Source organism: Octopus bimaculoides, chromosome 5 (assembly GCF_001194135.2).
Source record: "Octopus bimaculoides isolate UCB-OBI-ISO-001 chromosome 5, ASM119413v2, whole genome shotgun sequence".
NCBI lineage: Eukaryota > Metazoa > Mollusca > Cephalopoda > Octopoda > Octopodidae > Octopus > Octopus bimaculoides.
In genome coordinates, this window is record NC_068985.1 from 2,437,495 (window position 1) to 2,458,372 (window position 20,878).

Consider the following 20,878-nt stretch of genomic DNA (forward strand, 5'->3'; position numbering starts at 1 on the left):
TCTAGTTTTAGTTTGGATTTATTATTATTATTATTATTATTATTATTATTATTATTAATATTATTATTATTATTATTACTATAACTATTATTATTAATATCATCATCATCATCATCATCATCCTAAAGAAGATAGAAACAGTATAACACTAATCTAGAGAAGGAGAGAAAGTAAGAGACAGACTTCAGCAACAAGAACACTACCTCTGTCCCCCCACCCTTCATTCGCTCTGTTCTCAGTTAGTTGTAGTATTGTGTGGAATGGTAATCAGACTAGCAGCACCATATTGCCCACCATAATTTTCCATTTTCTTTGATGACCGTTTAATTTCACTGCAAATTTACTCTCAAGTAATTCTCTTCCTCTCTGGAATGATTATATTTATCTGATTTTCTCCATTGTATTGATACAAAATGGATATTTTGTTATTTGATGTTCTTCATATTGGCAGATAAGAAAAATATAACTATGGCAGCAATTAGATATTGCTTGCAAATATTGTGTATTTCATCTCTACTTTTGATATGTATTATTACCATTGGACAACAATCACTAGAATCAGGCACAAAATGACTCCTCACATCATGAGTTCAAATTCCACTGAGGTTGCTTTCACTTTTAATCTCTCATTCTCTTATTCCTTTAACTTGTTTCAGTCACTGGACTGCGACCATGCTGGGGCACTGCCTTGAAGAATTTTAGTCAAACTAATCAACCCCGATTTTCATTTTTTTTTTTAAGTTTGGTGGCGGTGACGACAGTGGCAGCGGCGAAGAGGAGGAGGAGGGGGAAGAGGGGTGAGAGGGAGAGGAGGAGGACAATGACAATTTTGACGATGATGATGATGGTTCTTCCATTGTTTTCAGGTGCTATACTGCTTCCTAAATTGTGAGAGACAGAAAGACTGTTGTGAGCAGAAGTCAGATGAATGCATACCTGATTCTAGATAAATGCTTAGCTAGTCCTAGATTAATGCTTACCTGATTCTGGATTAATGCTTACCTGATCCTAGATTAATCCTTACCTGATCCTAGATTAATGCTTACCTGATTCTAGATTAATGCTTACCTGGTCCTAGATTAATGCTTGCTTGATCCCAGATTGATGCTTACCTGATCCTAGACTGATGCTTACTTTATTCTAGATTAATGCTTACATGACTCTAGATTAAAGCTAACTGACTGCAGATTAATGCTTACCTGATCCTAGATTAATGCTTACATGATCCTAGATTAAAGCTCACCTGATCCTAGATTAGTGCTCACCTGACACTAGATTAATCCTTACCTGATCCTAGATTAATGCTCACCTGACCCTAGATTAATCCTTACCTGACCCTAGAATAATGCTTACCTGATCCTAGATTAATGCTTACCTGACCCTAGAATAATGCTTACCTGATCCTAGATTAATGCTTACCTGATCCTAGATTAATGCTCACCTGATCCTAGATTAATGCTCACCTGACTCAAGATTAATGCTTAGCTGAACCTAAATTAAGACTTACCTGATCCTAGTGGAGTGCACCTGTACCAGTGGAGCACTAAGAACACTGTCCAAGCGTGATCATTGCCAGAGCAACTGTCTGGCTTCCATGCCAGTAGCATGTAAATAGCACCATTTGAGCGTGATCATTACCAGTGTTGTCATACTGGCACTTGTGCCAGTGGCATGTGAAAAAACATTCGAGTGAGTTCGTTGCCAGTACTGCTGGACTAGCCCCTGTGCAGGTGGCATGTAAAATACACCATTTTGAGTGTGGCCATTGCCAGTACCGCCTGACTGGCCTTCGTGCCGGTGGCATGTAGAAAGCACCCACTACACTCTCAGAGTGGTTGGTGTTAGGAAGGGCATCCAGCTGTAGAAACCTTGCCAGATCAGATTGGAGCCTGTTGTAGCCATCTGGTTCACCAGTCCTCAGTCAAATCGTCCAACCCATGCCAGCATGGAAAGCAGACGTTAAACGATGATGATGATGATGATGGAAGAAAGAAGAGAAGCTAGAAAAGCTGCCCTTTGCAAGGCTAGACCATATTTTCACGTGTCTCCATGGATAGGGACAGATCTCTGTAAACAAGTATTCTTATATGATTAAATAAAACGCTGCTTCATACAATAAATGCCACTATTTTATATAATAAATGCCACATGATATCGTGCTATACAGATGAATTTTGCTGTAAATATTTAAAAGGGGGCCTTATACACAAAATGTGATAAACATGTTCAAAATAAGCAGAATACAGTTCTGGTCTCTGGAACATTCTGTCGATGGAACTGAATATTGTTTGTTTTAAAATAAATGTCATATGTTTTAAATGTCAGAGCATACGGGGTTTATAAATAGCACGGAAAATAGACAGAAATAGTGTAAAATTATATTAGTTGCACAAATTAAATTTACACTCTCTGGAGTTGTTAAATTGAAATGCAGGTACTAAACTTAGTTCAGTTCAATCAGCAGAAATTAGCTTTTGTAGTCAGAGAATGTTAGTATACACACACGTACACACACATGTACACACACACACACACACACACACACATGTACATACACTCATGTAGACACACGTACACATACGTACACACACACATGTAGACACAAATACACATACTTACATACACACATGCACACGTATGCACACACATACACACTCACACACACACACACATGTACACACACACATATTAACGCACACATACATACACACACATGTACTCACGCACATACATACACACACACATACACACACATATATTAACACACATACACACACACACACACGTACATACACATGCACACACATGTACACACACACACACATGCACACACACGCACATACACATGTATACACATTCACACACATACACACAATAAAGTTATATCGTAGTGTATAATCTCATAATCCACTGCTTCATGTCTTTGTACTTGCATCTTTAAAAAACAAAATATCAGTTTGGCAGAAGCCATCACCTTCCCAGAGTTCATTGCTTCAAGCAAATAAAATATTTTGTCCCTTTAATTTTACTGCCATTGCACACAACATTTGCTCCCTTGGGGTACAGCTCGGTGGAGCTGTAGATTGACAGTTCCGTGTGACATGCTTGGTGTTGGTGATACACCATACTGCTGGACACTTGATATGAACCAGCGCATGGACTTCTACCGGCAGCAAAAGTACCCTCCCGGGCCAGCAAATCTATAACTCTGCAAAGTGATAGAGATGCACTTAAATGATAGGAACGCCCACACAGGGACGCACAGACAGAGTTTTTAATTCAACAAAGGAATATGCGCACTGATAAAGACTATATTCCTAATGGTATTGTGTTATACTTGAAAGATATCCACTTGTTTTCTGGGCAGCCGAAATCTTTGATAAATATGCCACAACCCATCTTTTCTCACAGAATGTCTTCATTTTGCTTTTGTTCTCTTCTCAAACTATTCTCAATGGAGACTTGTACCCACACCTCTACACGTCACTGATAAGATCTGGTCACTTGCAAAAGAACATTTCTTATATTCAATAATGTTGCTTTTTCACCACTCATTGACCTTCTATCTCTCTCACTAATGCACACACTGTTTCTCTCTGTTTCTTTCATGCTCCCTCTCTATCTATCTCTTTCTTTCTCTTTCTCTCTCTCTCTCTCTCGCTTTCTTTATTTCTCTCCCTTTGAACATGCTAACGTTACTTTCCTAACCACTCTAAGACAACCAACCCCACAGTCAAGCGAGACTATTGATGAGACAAAGCTCTTTGTTGAGTACCAGACTGATGTTGCAGATAAGGCTATGGTTTCATTACATCACGTATACACACACACACACACACACACACACATGCATACACTCTCTCTTTCTCTCTCTCTCTCTCTCTCTCTCTCTCTCTCTCTCTTCTTCTTACTCTATTCTTCACAGCTGATAACAGAACATTTCCAGTCAGTTTTCCTTTCAGGTTCTGTGATTATCAAACTCAGCTTGAGAAATTCTCCAAACAAATAAACAAGCAAAGAAAACAGAATCAGGAAAACCATATCGAGGCTTCAAGAATTGCTGTATCTTTGCTCAAGTGCGAACACAGATAGAAGATAGAAAATTATAATTAAAACATGCTGGTCACATTTCTATTTTTAGTGCCTCTAGGCAAGAGACATAAGTCTATAAAAACCTCAGTCCACCTGGTTAACAACAAATTCCAATCCTATTTCACCGTTTAAATCAGTCCTGGTCGAGTAGACCTCTGTTTAATTATTACACTAAGCCTTTTCCTTGCAATGTTTTAGCTTTTAAGATGAAGCCAACTTAGTGGGTGGGAAGGCAGGCCATTTACTGCCTCTTCAGTTTAGCTAGCTTCCAACCTCAAGTGAGTACACTTTGTACTTGCTTCTGTGAGGTGGTCCTTCAATCCATTACCTTTGTAATTTACTGTTAACAAAAGCCGGGATGTGTGGGGTTCAGTTACTCAAAAAATGAAAAATGCAATAAATACTACAAAACATACATGTAGGACAGACACAGAAGGACCGTGATACTTCATCAATTATCAACTGTAAAATGATAATACCTAGCTTCATGCCTTTGACGATAAGACTAAGAACTTCATATATCAGCAGCACCTGTGAGTTTTGCGTAGAACTAGGGCTTGAGCAAACAAGACAATACAAGGTGGACATATGAAATTAATCAAAAGTAATTAGAGACGATAGACGAAGACAATAAATAAAGCCTTTCGGCCAAACACTAGGTTGATGGTTAATGCCTGGAAGAAACCTTCAAACGGATATAAAAAGAGAAATAGTAAAATAGGAGAAAAAGTTGACCATCACGGTAGGTGTCCAGTGGTGAAATTACCTTTGTAATTTAGTTGGACTTGTCAGGTATACACTCAACTACCATAGCTAGAGAACAACCATGGCCCTAAATGCACCCCTCTGAGGTACTGAAGTAGAATTTTGCAATTTGGATGACGACAAGAAAGAATGGTGCAATCAAGATAGAATTAGAAGTGCACTGTGACCAGTGATGTATAACAACATCTGATGGTCTGGTTGAACTTGTGATAAGACTTTTAATGTTGTTCTAAATGCTGTCAAAATACTGATCAAATATAACATGCAAACACCAAAATTTTACGAAACACCCAATCAAAACAGTCACAGAGAAAATGATGAAGATCCTTAAAAACAGAAAAAAAACAAGTTTTCTGGGTCATTTAAGGCCTTAGATTATTGTTTCCAAGTGTAGCCCCCACTTTTTCCCCCCTTTTCCTTCAAAAAGATGCTGAGCAACCAGTGGAAGACTTTGTACTGAGTCACATCCTTTTAATTAATGTTACATTAGAAACGTGCATTAAATATTAAATGTCCAAATATGAATGTTAATAAGATGATAATTATGGAGAAATGACATTATTTAATATTTACATTTCTCAGATGTTTTGTGAGATCAGTGAATGACTTGAAATATGGAGTGAAGGGATCCATTTCAAGAAATTTTATCAACTCTTGTAATTCTTCTAATAATAATGATGATGATGATGATGATGGTGGTGGTGGTAGTGAATTATGATGATGATGTTAGTTTATCTCAAGTCAGCTCTGATCAAGTAGATCTTTGATCAAACACATTCCAACTGTGACCATCCCCTATTATTTTTCAGATCTGCTGAAAAAACCCGAACCATATCATTTGTGTCTTTTTAAAGAAGCCGAGAGTGATTTGAGGAGATTCATCTACTACTTCTAGCAGGTCAGTTGACTATATACAAGCTTCCTCCTTGATCTTAATAATATGTGCTTCTTCAAGTGTGGTGTTAATTTAAGAGTTCTCTTTAAAACACATGGCTGGTTACGCATTGGTTATTTTTAACTTTACAAGTCTTTCATTGGTAGATTGTCTGGCAAACCTTTTCATGTTCTCCTGACATTGGTACAGAATGGTAAGGTAGTTTGATGTGATGCATTCCTTCCCTTACTACTACCATGGTATGCAAGTTTTAAATCCAAAAGTGGATTAAATATCTGAGACTGGTTGGTGTTCATACGATTTCCATTTTCCAGACTACTAAACTCGTTGTATGAATGATATTTTTCAATATTTGATATGGTGTAGATGTAAAAATATGTTTCGTCTCTGAAGATGAGGTTAATAGCGCAAATAATTATAGTTTTATATATTAAATATAGAATATATTATAAAGATGTATCGTAGCTCTCCAGTGAAGTATGAAGTAGAGATTTACAAACGACTATCATAAAATACATCATCTTGATCCAAATAAAAAACTATTTTTTGTCAGACACAAAATAACAGAAACGTTGTGAATACAATGACGTTCAAAAGTAAATACTTTAACCCTTTCACTGGAAAATTAAATTTTATCGTTATTCCAGTAACGAGGATAGTTATCGACCGAAAACTAGAATTGGTATTTTTTGCAAGTCACATTGCCTCAATAAACTTGACATTTTCCAATAGTTTCAAACATGACATTCCTCAAAATAAGAGAGAATATATAGTATAGACTGGCTCCCATGCTGGTGGCATGCAAAAAGCACCACCTGATCATGGTCGATGCCAGCCCCTTCTGGCCCCTGTGCCAGTGGCATGTAAAAAGCACCAACTACACTCATGGAGTGGATGGCGTTAGGAAGGGCATCCAGCTGTAGAAACACCTCCAGATCAGACTGGAGCCTGGTGCAGCCTCCTGGCTTCCCAGACCCCAGTCGAACCGTTCAGCCCATGCCAGCATGGAAAACGGACGTTAAACGATGATGATGTATAATTCTCCATTCTTCTTTTTGATGTCTTCATTCTATCCTCTGTATGTTGTATGAAATGAAATGAAGAGGAGTCAGGGTTTACCTATCAAGTGAAGTACTGATTAATTGTTTATCTTAAGTGGTTTTGTATGGCCCCTGTCATTTCATGTGGTTAATCAGATCTGGATTATATCAGAGTGTTAATAAGGTACCTATTCCCAAGTCCCTAATCCTTTATATTTTGTATGTGTGTGTGTGAGCTTGTGTGTGTGTGTGTGTGTATGTGTGCGTGTGTGCGCTTGTATGCGTGTGTGTGTGTGTAGACAGATACACATACATGCATGTACATGCATACATATATATATATATATATATATATATATATATATATATATACGTATGTATGTGTGAGTGTGTGCATGTATGTGCATGTTTGTGTGTTAATGTGTGTATATGCATGTGTACGTGCATGAGTATACATGTACTGTGTGGGGGGTGTATGAATGTGTGTGGTGGGGTGTATATATGTACTGCAATTTGATATTAAAGCTGAGATAAAAACTCAAAGTCTGCTCAGAAGTGTGAATATCAAAACATGATGGCCTTTTGAACTGTTTCCATCTCATGCAAGAACTGGTAACCTTTTCTAGGATGTGTATCGAAATTGATGATAATTCTCCAAGCAATTTCACCAATGTTGGCATTTAGTCCAAGATTAACACTGGTTAAGTAGATTTAAAACCAAATTGTCATAAAATCACTTCATTTAGTGTATTTATGGCTACGCTGTCTCAAGTGTGTTTCCTTATGAAGAGGATAAAGTGTGATCTGAGGGTGATCTGGCTGTTGTTTCAACACATGTCAAACAACCACGACAAGGTTCCTTCATTCAATCATTGAGTGAAAGTAAGAAGAAACGATGGATGTAAGCAAGCCCCAAGACAATAAAATGAAGAGGAAAAAGCCTCACTGAGTGGTGCTTTGAAATGGTTCAGCAGAAAATCCAAGAGATGGGAAGAAACCACAGTGTAAAGCAGACAATTTTGCTGAGAGGTTTTAGTGACAAACTCAGCTGGGCATTTTGTTCATGCCAAAGATAAAACAATGAGAGATGTTGTTACCATAGCAACATAGGTGGTGCCTCAGGTATTTTCTTTCCCAGTGTCTTTGAGAAATCTTCTATTTGCTATTCCTGATTTTTTGTCTAAACTGCATTTTTAAAAATATTATTTACAAATAAATGTTTAGATATATATATGTATTCATACATACTTTCATACATGCAAGCATACATACAGACACATGTGTGTGTGTGTGTATGAGCATGTGTGTGTGTGTGTGTGTGTGTATGAGCATGTGCATATATGTGTGTGTCTCTGTGTGTATGAGCATGTGCATATGTGTGTGTTTGTGTGTGTGTGTGTGTGTGTATGTGTGTGTCTCTGTGTGTATGAACATGTGCATATGTATGTGTTTGTGTATCATCATCATCATCGTTTGACATCTGCTTTGCATGCTGGCATGGGTAAGACACTTTGACTAGAAATGGTAAGCTGAAAAGCAGCACCAGATTCCAGTCTGATTTGGTTTCTACAGCTGGATGCCCTTCCTAATGCCAACCACTCTGAGAGTGTAGTGGGTGCCTTTTTACGTGTCACCGGCACGGGTGCCATTAACCTGACACTGGCATCAGACATGACTATAGTCTCACTTGGCTTGACAAGTCAACACAAGCACAACATATCACCAAGGGTCTCTGTGACTTGTCATCACTTCTGTGAGGCCCAACATTCGAAGATCATGCTTCAACACCTTGTCCCATGTCTTCCTGGGTCTACCCCTTCCACAGTAAGAGGTTATATGTGTGCATGTGAGGTCTCAGCTGTCCTAATCTGGGTTCTCCTAGGGTTCTAGTATAGTGCATGTGTGGTCTGTTGTGATATGACTTGAGATATATGTTGCTTCAGCCTAGTATTAGGGACCAATGCAACCACATATTTACAAACCCCAGGAACTCTCTTCACTCAAAAACTCTCGTCGCTTTCTTAGGGACTGGTTTAAACTCTCTCAGGGACTGGTTTAAACTCTCTCAGGAAGAACTTAGATAAAGCTCAACAAAAATCATACACACGCACACATACATATATGCATATATACATACACACACACACAATACATACATGCATACACGCATACATACATGCATACATACATATGCGTGTGTGTACATATATTATATATTATTTATATATTTATATATTATATCAGGTTGGTCTTACGAACCATTCAGCTGAGGATGATGGGAATAGTATTGAGGGTGGCTAAAGTATGAAATCGAGACAGGTAGAGATGTCTTGCTGAAGAGGAGATACCTAACTTAGATAAAACTCAAAAATCATACATATACACCTACATACATACACACAAACACACACATATGCATATACGCACAATACATACATGCATACACACACACACACACATACATATATGCATACACGCACAATACATACATGCATACACACAAACACACTCACATACACACACATGTACATTCATTACATAGATTTCATTTTTCTAAGAGGTTTTTTTGTGTCAAACTTAGTTTGTTGTTGTGTTGTTACCATAGTAACACAGCTGATGTTTCAGCTACGTTAACATAGTGAATAACTTTGCGGAGTTGGAAGCAAATAAAAGAAACACTTGGCCACCTGAAACTATGATAGTTTCTCTTATACAGCTTATATCCTTGGCAAAGCATGAATGGTACACTTAGCACTTCGTTAGATTATAGAACCTTCATAGAAATCAAAAGAAAATTCTATGTTTTAGGATCTGAGAATGACAAATAAAATCAGATGCTTATATATTCGAAATCAGAGGGTTGATAAAAGAACAAACTCTGTTGAATTTTGGGGAGATAGAAAATGGAGCTATGACATCTTTCCTGAAAGCAAACAAAATAAATATGAATGGAATTTGACATTGAAACAGAGACACTAGAATTCAAGAAACCAAAAACCAATCTTGATTTTACAGGAAATTTTATATTATATACCTTTACGGTGTTACAAAGTCTGAGAATTTTAGGACAGAATAAATGGGAAATTATAACATTCACACATTTCCCAATTCCAAGATGATGTGAAATTGTTGCCTAAAGGAATCAAAATCCGACCACACACAAGTGATTCACAATAAACTTACCTCCAGAATTCAATAGTCAAAGGTTTTGTTGTGCTTTTTCCAAAAGAGAACAGAAAAGAAAATACAGTATTTTTATGACAAGTTTTTTTTCTTTTTTATTTTAGTTGCACACATTTATTTGATATTAAGACAAGACCGAATCAATATACATTTTCATACTATAAAAAGTCAAATCATTAGAATAACAGATTAAACAATATCAATAAGGTTAACAAAACACAGACAGCCTCACTTCAATGTGGCTAGTGGGAGAAAAAGCATTAATATTGAAACGAAATAAAAACAAAGCTTTGTTTATCAACTAAACATTCCTTAAATGATAAACAAACACTCTGGCTGGTGATTGTTTATCCAGATGTCTAAATATGGTTAAACCCTCAATCAAACTTTTATTGCCAAAAGATCAATTTTATCAAGAGGATAAAAAGAGAGGGCATGGGGATGAACTGTGAAGGAATTATTGGAAAATATAATAAGCATTTAGTATTCTTTTAATGTTGTTAATCTCTAATTATTTCTTGTAAATGTAGTCTTTGCCAAAGACAACGTGGGTGAGACAGATTTGAAAATTCATATATTTTGCATTAATTATCGTGGGTATGTTGTAGTTCGTTACCAGAATTTCAGCTCGAGTTGAGTGGGCTCTTGATCAACGACATCATTTCACTTTAATTAGGCAGAAACCAGCAGATCTTCACCCTTTCTCTTTTAAGTACAATAAAGATGGTACACAACAGATCTTTCTGGCTCAATAATTCAGTCTGCCTCAACAACCCTCCTTCTTTTATTATAAAATTAGATCCTATTATCAATATATTTCCACAAGACCAATATATATATATATATATATATATATATATACTATGGACGGTGGGGGAAGGGGTGGGGCAGTAGCTATTGTAGGCTGACTCACTGTGAGTATGTGTCCAACAATGCTATCCCCCCACCCCCACACGGTGGATGTTAGTTGTACTGTGAGAGTGCAGATGGCTTTTACTAGCAATGCATTACGCTCATCGCTGAATGCCATCAAGATGGATGCCTATGGTCTAATCCTTTATGAAATCATACCACCGTATCATTAATTCCTATTTCACCACCATCAAATGGTGAAATGACTTTGCATTTCATCAATGAAGGCAAACAGATCTTCATGCTTCTCTTTTGAGTACAATAAAGGTGGTGCACAACCGAATGAAGGCAAACCTGTTATGGTTTCAATTCAGAACAGGGAATTCAATGACTCAGTTCCTGTGAAATATTTAATCAGTGGTTTTGCAGTCTCAGCCCTTGCCACAGTAAATAAATGATACTCTACCAAGTTTGGAATTATTTTGTTTACAGTAGCAACTATCAAAAGTCAGGATTATTTCTTGTAAATATATTCTTTACCAAAGACAACGTGGGTGAGACAGATGTGAAAATTCAAATATTTTGCATTAATTATTGTTGGTATGTTGTAGTTCGTTACCAGAATTTCAGCTTGAGTTGAGTGGGCTCTTGATCAACGACAGTCCAGTTGTGACCATCCCATCCAGTTTTTCAGATATATTGCAACAAAATTAATCTAACTTTGATAGTTACTCTTTTACTCTTTTACTTGTTTCAGTCATTTGAATGCAGCCATGCTGGAGCACCGCCTTTAGTCGAGCAAATCGACCCCAGGACTTATTTTTTGTAAGCCTAATACTTATTCTATCGGTCTCTTTTGTCGAACCGCTAAGTTACGGGGACGTAAACACACCAGCATCGGTTATCAAGTGATGTGGGGGGGGGGGAGACAAACACACACACAAACACATACACACATATATATATATATATATATACATATATACGACAGGCTTCTTTCAGTTTTGGTCTACCAAATCCACTCACAAGGCTTTGGTCGGCCCAAGGCTATAGTAGAAGACACTTGCCCAAGGTGCCACGCAGTGGGACTGAACCCAGAACCATGTGGTTGGTAAGCAAGCTACTTATCACACAGCCACTCCTGCACCTTGTTATTTTAGGTTTGATGTTGGCTCTTATGTAACAATTTCAGTTCATTTGCCACTGTTAAGTCATGTCTATGAGTAGAGTTAAGTTTGGTTGTCTGAACCCAAAATGGTTAAAAGGATTCCTGTCCCTTTTATTCCCAATGTTAGTTTCCATCAAAGAATAAGGTCTGCTCCATCTCTTAATGACATCAAGAGCATTTCTGGCAAGAGATTTTTTGTTGTATTCCTGGAATATACTTGGTATCTCTTTTATCCGCTGCTGTTGTTGCATTACCTTTTAGAATTGTTAATTCCCTTCAGCTGGCTGGTGTCATATTGCACGAAAGAAGACAGAAACCATTTCTCTAACAAAATACTGAAATGATTTAAAAATTTTATGGAATTAAAAAAAAGTTCAAATATTAATATATTGTAGGAAAATCTGAATTTGTATTAAGTCCACATGTCAGTTTGGCTTTGAGAACTGAATGTGGTACTTAATATAAGATTTAGGATGGAAACGTAATGAAATGTGGTGAGAAAGAGAGTGAAGAAGATTGAGCAAGTAGAATGGAGATATCGGTGTAAGAAGAATGTTGTGAATAGCAGAATCTATAGAGGAGTTTCTAAACAATGGATTGAATTAAAGAATAGAGAATGGTAATGGAACAGACTTTGAGGGAATGGTTTGGCTAGAATCAGGCTTTCATTTTAAAGATGACCTTCAATGTCAGGAATAGGAAGTGCACCATTCCAAATTTGAAAAGTGGTGTTCCATAAATTGAGTGTGTGGAGGTCTTTATACATGATCAGCAGTGTGGCTGTTTGCTTCCTGACTATATGGTTCCAGGTTCAATTCCACTATGTGGTGCCTCAGAGCAAGTGTTTTCTATTATCACAGGCGAACCAAAGCCTTCCAAGTGGATTTGGTAGACAGAAACTGAAATAAGCCTGTCACAGTGGTGCTCCAGCATGACCACAGCTGCATGGCTGAAACGAATAAAAGAATAAAGGAATATATATCTATGTGTGTCTTTGTATCTGTGTTCATCCCTCACCACCACTTGACAACCAGTGTTGGTATGTTTACGTCCCCACAACTTAGAGGTTCGCCAAAAGAGCCCGATAGAATAGGTACCAGGTTTTAAAAAATAACAATAATAATCATCATCATCGTTATCATCATTGTTTAACGTCCACTTTCCATGCTGGTATGGGTTGGATAGTTTGACTGAGGACTGGTGAGCCAGAAGCTGCTCCAGGTTCAATCTGATCTGTCAATGTTCCTACAGCTGGATGCCCTTCCTAACGCTAACCACTCTGAGAGTCTAGTGGGTGCTTTTACATGCCACCGGCACGAGGGCCAGTTCGGCGGCACTGGCAATGATCACACTAGAATGTTGTTTTTCATGTGCCACCAGCACATGGGTCAGTAAGGTGATGCTGGCAACGATCATGCTTGAATGGTGCTTTTTACATGCCACTGGCATGGGAGCCAATCCGTGGCCCTGGCAACGATCACACTCGGATGTGCTTAATAACAAGTACTGGGGTAAATTCATTTGACTAAAAGACTCTTTAGGGTGGTGCCCCAGCATGGCCATGGTCTAATGAGTGAAACAAATAAAAGAAAGAAGACAAAAGATTTGCAGCTGATTGTTTCAATAAATTTTGGAACAATTAACCAAGAGGGGAAACCGTTTCTGTATTATCTAGAGTTTGTCCCTGTCTCAACAGCATGTCTGCTGTTCTCCATAAAGGTGTAAATAAACATCAGAAGAGATTTTAGAAAATTACTATTTTTAAATCTCACAACAAGAGATATTCAGATCGTGTTGTATAGCCAGCTCGAGACGATGTCTCCTGGGGCTAAATTACAGTAACAGTCGTCCTAAACCAGGACTGTTATGTTACGTTGGCAAACAATCTTTACTCCATCAGAAGAGATTTGTTCATTGCAGGAGAAGAATCACTGAGTAGATTTGGCGTGGAACTACTTAAAGACTGAGATTAAATATGTTACAAGTTATTTCATTTTGTCCCTGGACATAAAACCTTAACCTAGATCATTGATTCTCAGTTGGAGTCCACATGACCCTCGCGCCCTTCCCCTCCATTGGTCAGTTGAAGCTTAGACAGTGTCATGTGACAGTTAGCTGGTGCTGGCTGCTGGAGCCTACCAGTGAGTATTTAAAGGGAAATTTGGCAGGATGGTCAGTCACCCACTGACATTCATTGACGCTGCATCGAAGATACCAAAGAACAGACGAAAAAAGGAGAAAGAAGAAACACACTCAACACCAAAGCTGAAGACACTTCCAAAAGAGGGGGCCCCACCACTTCGAAAATGGTAGAGGAGTAGGGGCCGAAACCGGACATGGTTCCTCCTGATGACGTCTTTTACCACTAAATCCTATAAAAGAGCTGTTGAGGTAGTGAACCACAAAACCTGGTTACAAAACCTGGTTGGAATTCCTGTTCATTGCAGGAGAAGAATCATTGAGCAGATTTGGTGTGGAACTACTTAAAGACTGAGATTAAATATGTTACAAGTTATTTCATTTTGTCCTTGGATATAAAACATTAACCTAAATCATTGATTCTCAAGTGGCGGGGCCACCTGACCCTTGGGGGTCCAAAATACTCCTGACCAATAGACTCGTTATACTTCTGCAATACACAAAACGTTTAAACATTTTTTTTTTGATAAAATTCCTAATAATATTGAATCGTAAAAATGTAATTGGAGTTTTAGACATGAAATGGCTGTGAGGCCCTTCCCACCCGCTGAGTAAAATAGACACCAAAAGGGTGTCTAGGCTGTTGGAAATAAATACCAGACTAATGAAGAAAAATATGACTTACAAAAGGCTAGCTTCCTATCCAGGGGCATATTTATACTCAACCTGTTAAACATCATGGAACCGGAGCTAATCTTTGTCTCCTAAAAGCACCAGAAGGCTAAGGTAACATTTAAATTCATTAATTTATTTTAAATTATTTAATTACCAAATTAGATTCACTTAGATGTTGATTCTGGTTATTATTTATTTTTTTTTTTTGTAATTATTTGTGTAGTTTTATAACTTTTAGTTTTATATATTTGTAGCTTTTGGACTATTTAAACATCTCTGTTCTTATGTTTAGATTTACCAATTCCAACTGTTTCCAATTATTTGTTTATTGATTTAAAATAATCTATTTGTCTATTTACATTTCTCAATTCAACTATTTATTAATTCTAATTTGATTTATTTATTTGTTTTATTATCAGTAGTTTTATATTTAGAATTATCTCTCAATCTGTTTAGATTTATATATTCACTGTTTGAATCTTATCTCTCTCTCTCTCTCTCTCTCTCTCTCTCTCTCTCTCTCTCTCTCTCTCTCTGTATTTATCTGTTTCTCTATTTATATCTTAGATTCATCTTATGTTTCTGGAATTATCTGTTCATGTATTTAGATTGATTTATTCAACTTAGATTAATCCACTTTCTTATTTAAATCGATTTATTCATATATTTAGTCATTTAGGGCCACATTTCCTTCTATTGTTTTGCATTATTCATGTAAAATGCAGAAGTAAAATGGTTTGTGAACTTTTTTTTATATTTTCTTGACATTTGAGCTTTGTTGGAGCAATTGTTTCAAAGCTGATTCTACACACACACACACACACACACACACACACTCTGCTAACAATTCAATGTTAATTAGCAATGGTCCCTACATTTTACTAAGCTGACCAGAGCAAGTAAGGGTCCATATCTTGCTCAATCTTACAATACAGTAAATATAGGGAGAATTGAAATCATAAGCATGTGGTCACTTGGTGAGGTCAGAATAAAACTAAAATATGGAGTAAAGATTATTTGCCAACATAACATGGCAGTCCTGGTTTAGGACGAATGTTGCTGTAATAAAAAATATTCCTATTTTTTATGTATTTGTTGTCAAGTTTGAGTTTTTATTTATCTGGGTTTGACAAAACAGTTATTGCTTGTTTATGTAATAATATTCTTTTCTACTCGAGACACAAGGCCTGAAATTTGTGGGGAGGGGCCCAGTCAATTAGATTGATCTCAGGAGGCAACTGGTACTTAATTTATCGACCCCTGAAAGGATGAAAGGCAAAGTCGATCTCAGCGGAATTTGAACACAGAACGTAATGGCAGACGAAATACCGCTAAGCATTTCGCCTGGAGTGCTAACGATTCTGCCAGCTCGTCACCTTATTTATGTAATAATATTGATGATGATAAGATGCAGGTAATGCATATCTGATGCTGGAAAGGTGAAAGTGAAAATTGAAGTCTGATAAAATTTGAAATCAGAGAGAGAGATGTGATTGAATTGTTCAAGTATTTTGTTCACCGTTTTATCAATTCAGCCGTCCACAAACCTGGACAGAAACACTGGTTGTGAGGGAAGGGGTGGCAGTGGTGGTGGTGGTGGTGGTAGTGGCAGCAGTGGTGGTGGTGGTGGTGGCAGCAGCAGTGGTAGTGCCGGTGCTGGTGGTAGTAGTGTTGATGGTGTTGGTGCTGATTGTGGTGGCAGCAATGAGAAGGAGAAAATTGACAATAATGACAACAATAATGATGATAATGATAACTATAACAGTAATGGTGATGCTGATGATAATCACCATTGTTGCAGCCATCATCATCATCATCACATCACCCCCACCATCATCATCATCATCGCACCACCACCACCACCACCACCATCATCATCATCACCATCAACATCACCATCATCATCATCATCATCATCATCATCATCATCGCACCACCACCACCACCACCACCACCACCACCATCATCATCATCACCATCAACATCACCATCATCATCATCATCATTACCATCATCATCATTGTATGTAAAGATAATATTGTTAACATCAAGAACCGAAGCAGGTTGATTCAGCTTTATGTAGTTTTAGATTTCCCAGCTCTGAATTCAAGAATGGTTGAATGTTTTTATTGCACTTTTGAATGGAAACTGGAAACAAGGAATGCAAAGTTCTTTACAACGTCTCAACAAAACAAGTTTTCCACAATTCATAACAGAACGTTGATCAAAAAAAAGTTATCTTTGAACTTACCTGTTATCACCTTCTTACTACAACACCTGTCTGCTTATTTCAGGTGGGCACTTCACTCAAATCTATCGCTAATGTTTGATCTATCAGTTATTGAAGTTTATGAAGGTATGTGACTTGGTGGTTGAGGTATTCAGCTCACAATTATAAGTCATCAGTTCAATTCCCAGTGGCACATTGTCTCCTTGAGCAAGACACTTTAATTCACGCTGCTCCAGCCCACTCAGCTGGCAAACGTGAGTTGTAAGTCAAAGGGTCAGCCTTGCCACACTCTGTGCCATGTTGAATCTCCCTGTAAACTACATTAAGGGTACTCGTGTCTGTGGAGTACTCAGCCACTTTCAGGTTCATTTCACAAGCAGGATGTTCCATTCATTGGATCAACCAGGACCCTCGTCGTTGTTACTGAGTGAGTGCCAGTTAATGGAAGTTTATAGCTGACTTGGACAGAATGCAACCTTAGGGGCCACTGTTTTACTCTTTTGTTTTTGCTAATTTACTGTTCTTTGTTTTCCCTACATCTATCATCGTCATCATCATCATCATCATCATCGTTTAACATCCATTTTCCATGCTGGCATGGGTTGGACAGTTCGACTGGGGTCTGAGAAGCCAGGAGGCTGCACCAGGCCCCAATCTGATCTGGCAGTGTTTCTACAGTTGGATGCCCTTCCTAACGCCAACCACTCCGAGAGTGTAGTGGGTGCTTTTATGTGCCACTGGCACAAGGGCCAGGGGCACTGGCATCAACCACAATCGGATGGTGCTTTTTATGTGCTACCAGCACGGGGCTCACAACAACAATTTCCATTTGATTTGATTTTGATATTGCTGTTGATGTTGATGTACATGACTCAAGAGATGCTTGTGTTGCAGCGTGTACTCTCATCCAGGTAATTCACCTAAGATTGATCAGGTGTGTCAGAGTGACATTCTTTCAGCATGGGTCTTCATTTAAGGCTGACCCAACTCTAAACAGCATCAACATCATCATTGTTTTGAGGTCCACTTTTTTATGTTTACGTGGCTTAGATGGACCATGAAAGCAAATTCTCTATAACCAGAAGCCCTTCTCGTCACAAACCCTCCCTTGTTCTCAAGCAAGGTAATATTTCCTCATGGCCAGACATGTTTTCACAGAATATTGGAAATAAAGGACACTGCTAAGACGAAAGTGGCACTGATATGCAGCTATCACGCAATGGTGAGACAAGGAGACACAAACATACATACATCTACACTGAAGCACATGTGCACATGCATGCGTATGCACACACACATGCACACATGCATGTATGCATGCACATACATGATGGGCTTCTTTCAGTTTCCATGAACCAAATCCATTCACAAAGTTTTGGCCAATCCTATAGTAGAAGACATTTGGCTAAAGTGCCATGCAGTGGAAATGAACCCTAAACCCTGTGGTTGGAAAGCAAACTTTTTAACCACACGGCTACACCCATGCAAAGGCTATAAAAAAAGAAAAAAAGAAATAAAAACTCTGAAACTAGGAATGGTCTGCAGTAGCAGAGATTGGTTAATAAAAATCAGTGAAAATGAATAAAGTTTTCTGTCTGCCTGGAATATTTGAATTCACGCACAAACTTTTTTTCAGTCTTACAAGCAAGAGACAGCAGAGAAGAGAATGATTGTATTTCAGCATCTTGAAACACACCACAAGGCAGATATGAAGAGAAAAGAGGTCGACTTTCCCTGCAACTAGCATGGAATACAATTCAATATATTATTATTCAACAGAGATGGCACATGTTATACAATCAATCAACTATCTATTTGCATCATCTGATGTAACATTTATACAGCTCTTGTAGCAGAATGCAAGCTGAAATCTCTACACAAAACACCACAAAGCCCGTGAGGGATAGAACTGGCAGAAACAGAGCCGAGATATAATGTAACAATACACATTATGAAATGCCTAACCGAACACAGATGGCAGCACGCATCATGCAAAGACGCTAACATTCAATGAACTATTGGAAATATAAATATTTGAATTCAATCACCACACCGTTATCACCACTCTCACTCCTGTGTACACACACATGCCGTGGAACATACATACTTACATACTACTATATATATATACATACGTGTGTGTGTGTGTGTGTGTGTGTGTATGCATGTATATATTCTGCTATATGCCTACTTACTTGTATATACATCTATGCTAACATGGTCATATATATGTATGTGCATGTGTGTGTATGCGTGAGTGTCTATATAAATGCTTATATCACTGAAGTCCTGTTTGTCTCTACATTTATGCATCATTGTGCATTTACATATGTGTGTGTATCTATTTATTTACCAATGTGTTTGCTCATTTATGTGTGTGTGTGTGTGTGTGTGTGCCTGCATATATGCAGGTGAATGTGTGTGTGTGTGTGTGTGTGTGCGTATCAACATCACCATCATCATTTAACGTCCGCATTCCATGCTGGCATGGGTTGGACAGTGTGATCAGAGCTGGCCAAGCAGAAGATCGCACCATGTTTTGCTGTCTGTTTTGACATGTCTTTTTACAGCTGGATGCCCTTCCCAACACTAACCACCTTACCAAGTGGACTGAGTGTCTTTTACATGGCACCAAATGCAGGGGAGGGCAGTTTTGGCGTGGCTTTTTTACAGCTGGATGACCCTTGCTGAAATGAAACTGGTAATGCTTAAATACAGAGGTTCTTTAATGGTACTACTTAAATACAAGTGTTACATACAAAGCATTTTAAATGTATGCTATCTTCCACGCTGTGATTGTTTTTGTTTCAGCACACGATCTCAGATCAAGTCACTTGCTATGCAAGTACATCTCCGTAATTTTTTAAAATCACTGTGGATAAATGCCAGCAATGACCTTCTCAGGCTCTCCAATATTTTAATTTCTAAACAGAAATAATCGGGGGCAGGGAGTGGAGTTGCAAAACATTCATAATTCCTCAAATTTTCTTTTTGATAGCATATAAATGTATTTATGGTGGAAAAATATTGAAAAACATCAATACATGTGAGAGTGATAAAGAAACGAGGAGGGTTGTCTATGAATATGCTAGAAACAAAAGCCAAATCGCCCACACTTTTTCCTCTGAAAATATTAACAATTTAAAAAATTTTTTACCGAAAATACTCTTCCCATGATTTTGGAGTGCAAAAAAAAATTGGCCAAAATAGGTCCGGAGAGGGATGATGAGGGAGTGGGTATAAAAAAAGAGCCTTCAAAACTTTTTTTCATACAAAGATGCACTCCCAACCCCATCATTTCGAAGGCTTTGGCTTAAAAAAAAAAAATGAGGAAAATCTCCAAAAATATTTTCCCCACAAATTTCTTTATAATCGTAGTCTATGTTGTTCGAAAGGAATTTGCATAAATTTTCATGAAATGATACCCATTTTCCTGAAAGTTATGAAGGGAAAAAAAAGTCAGATCGTGTGAATTTTCCAAAAACTCTTCTCTCCACCCCCTCTGAAAATTTCTTTCCCATAAAACCCTTTATACCCTGTAACCACATCTAAGCAGTATTTGTAGAAAATTTTGTTAAAAAGTATCTATTTTTCTGGATGTTATGAAGCAACAAAGTCGGGGGCGCTGAAGTAATGCCCTTTTATTTATATGATTTTTTTGATTTCATGTTTATTTCATTCATTGTTTGCAATGTTCTCTCCCCCATCTCTCTCTCATACACACTGAAAAGCTTACAGAAGGGCTGCTGAATTGAAATCTCAATGTTGCATTGAGGGGAAGGTAAAACTTGACAAACTGCTTTTTTCTCTGTTGTTGGACTGCCGTGATGTTTGTTTAA

At 37.9% G+C, this 20,878-nt stretch overlaps 1 long non-coding RNA gene across 2 annotated transcripts in view; it reads left to right on the forward strand.

The window, feature by feature from the left end:
* Window positions 1-20,878, forward strand: part of LOC128247884 (uncharacterized) — a 201,781-nt gene that overhangs the window by 58,250 nt on the left and 122,653 nt on the right. For both annotated transcript variants that reach the window (XR_008264191.1, XR_008264190.1), the window contains exon 2: window positions 5,667-5,755. This is a non-coding gene — a long non-coding RNA (uncharacterized LOC128247884). The remainder of the gene's footprint in view (window positions 1-5,666; window positions 5,756-20,878) is intronic.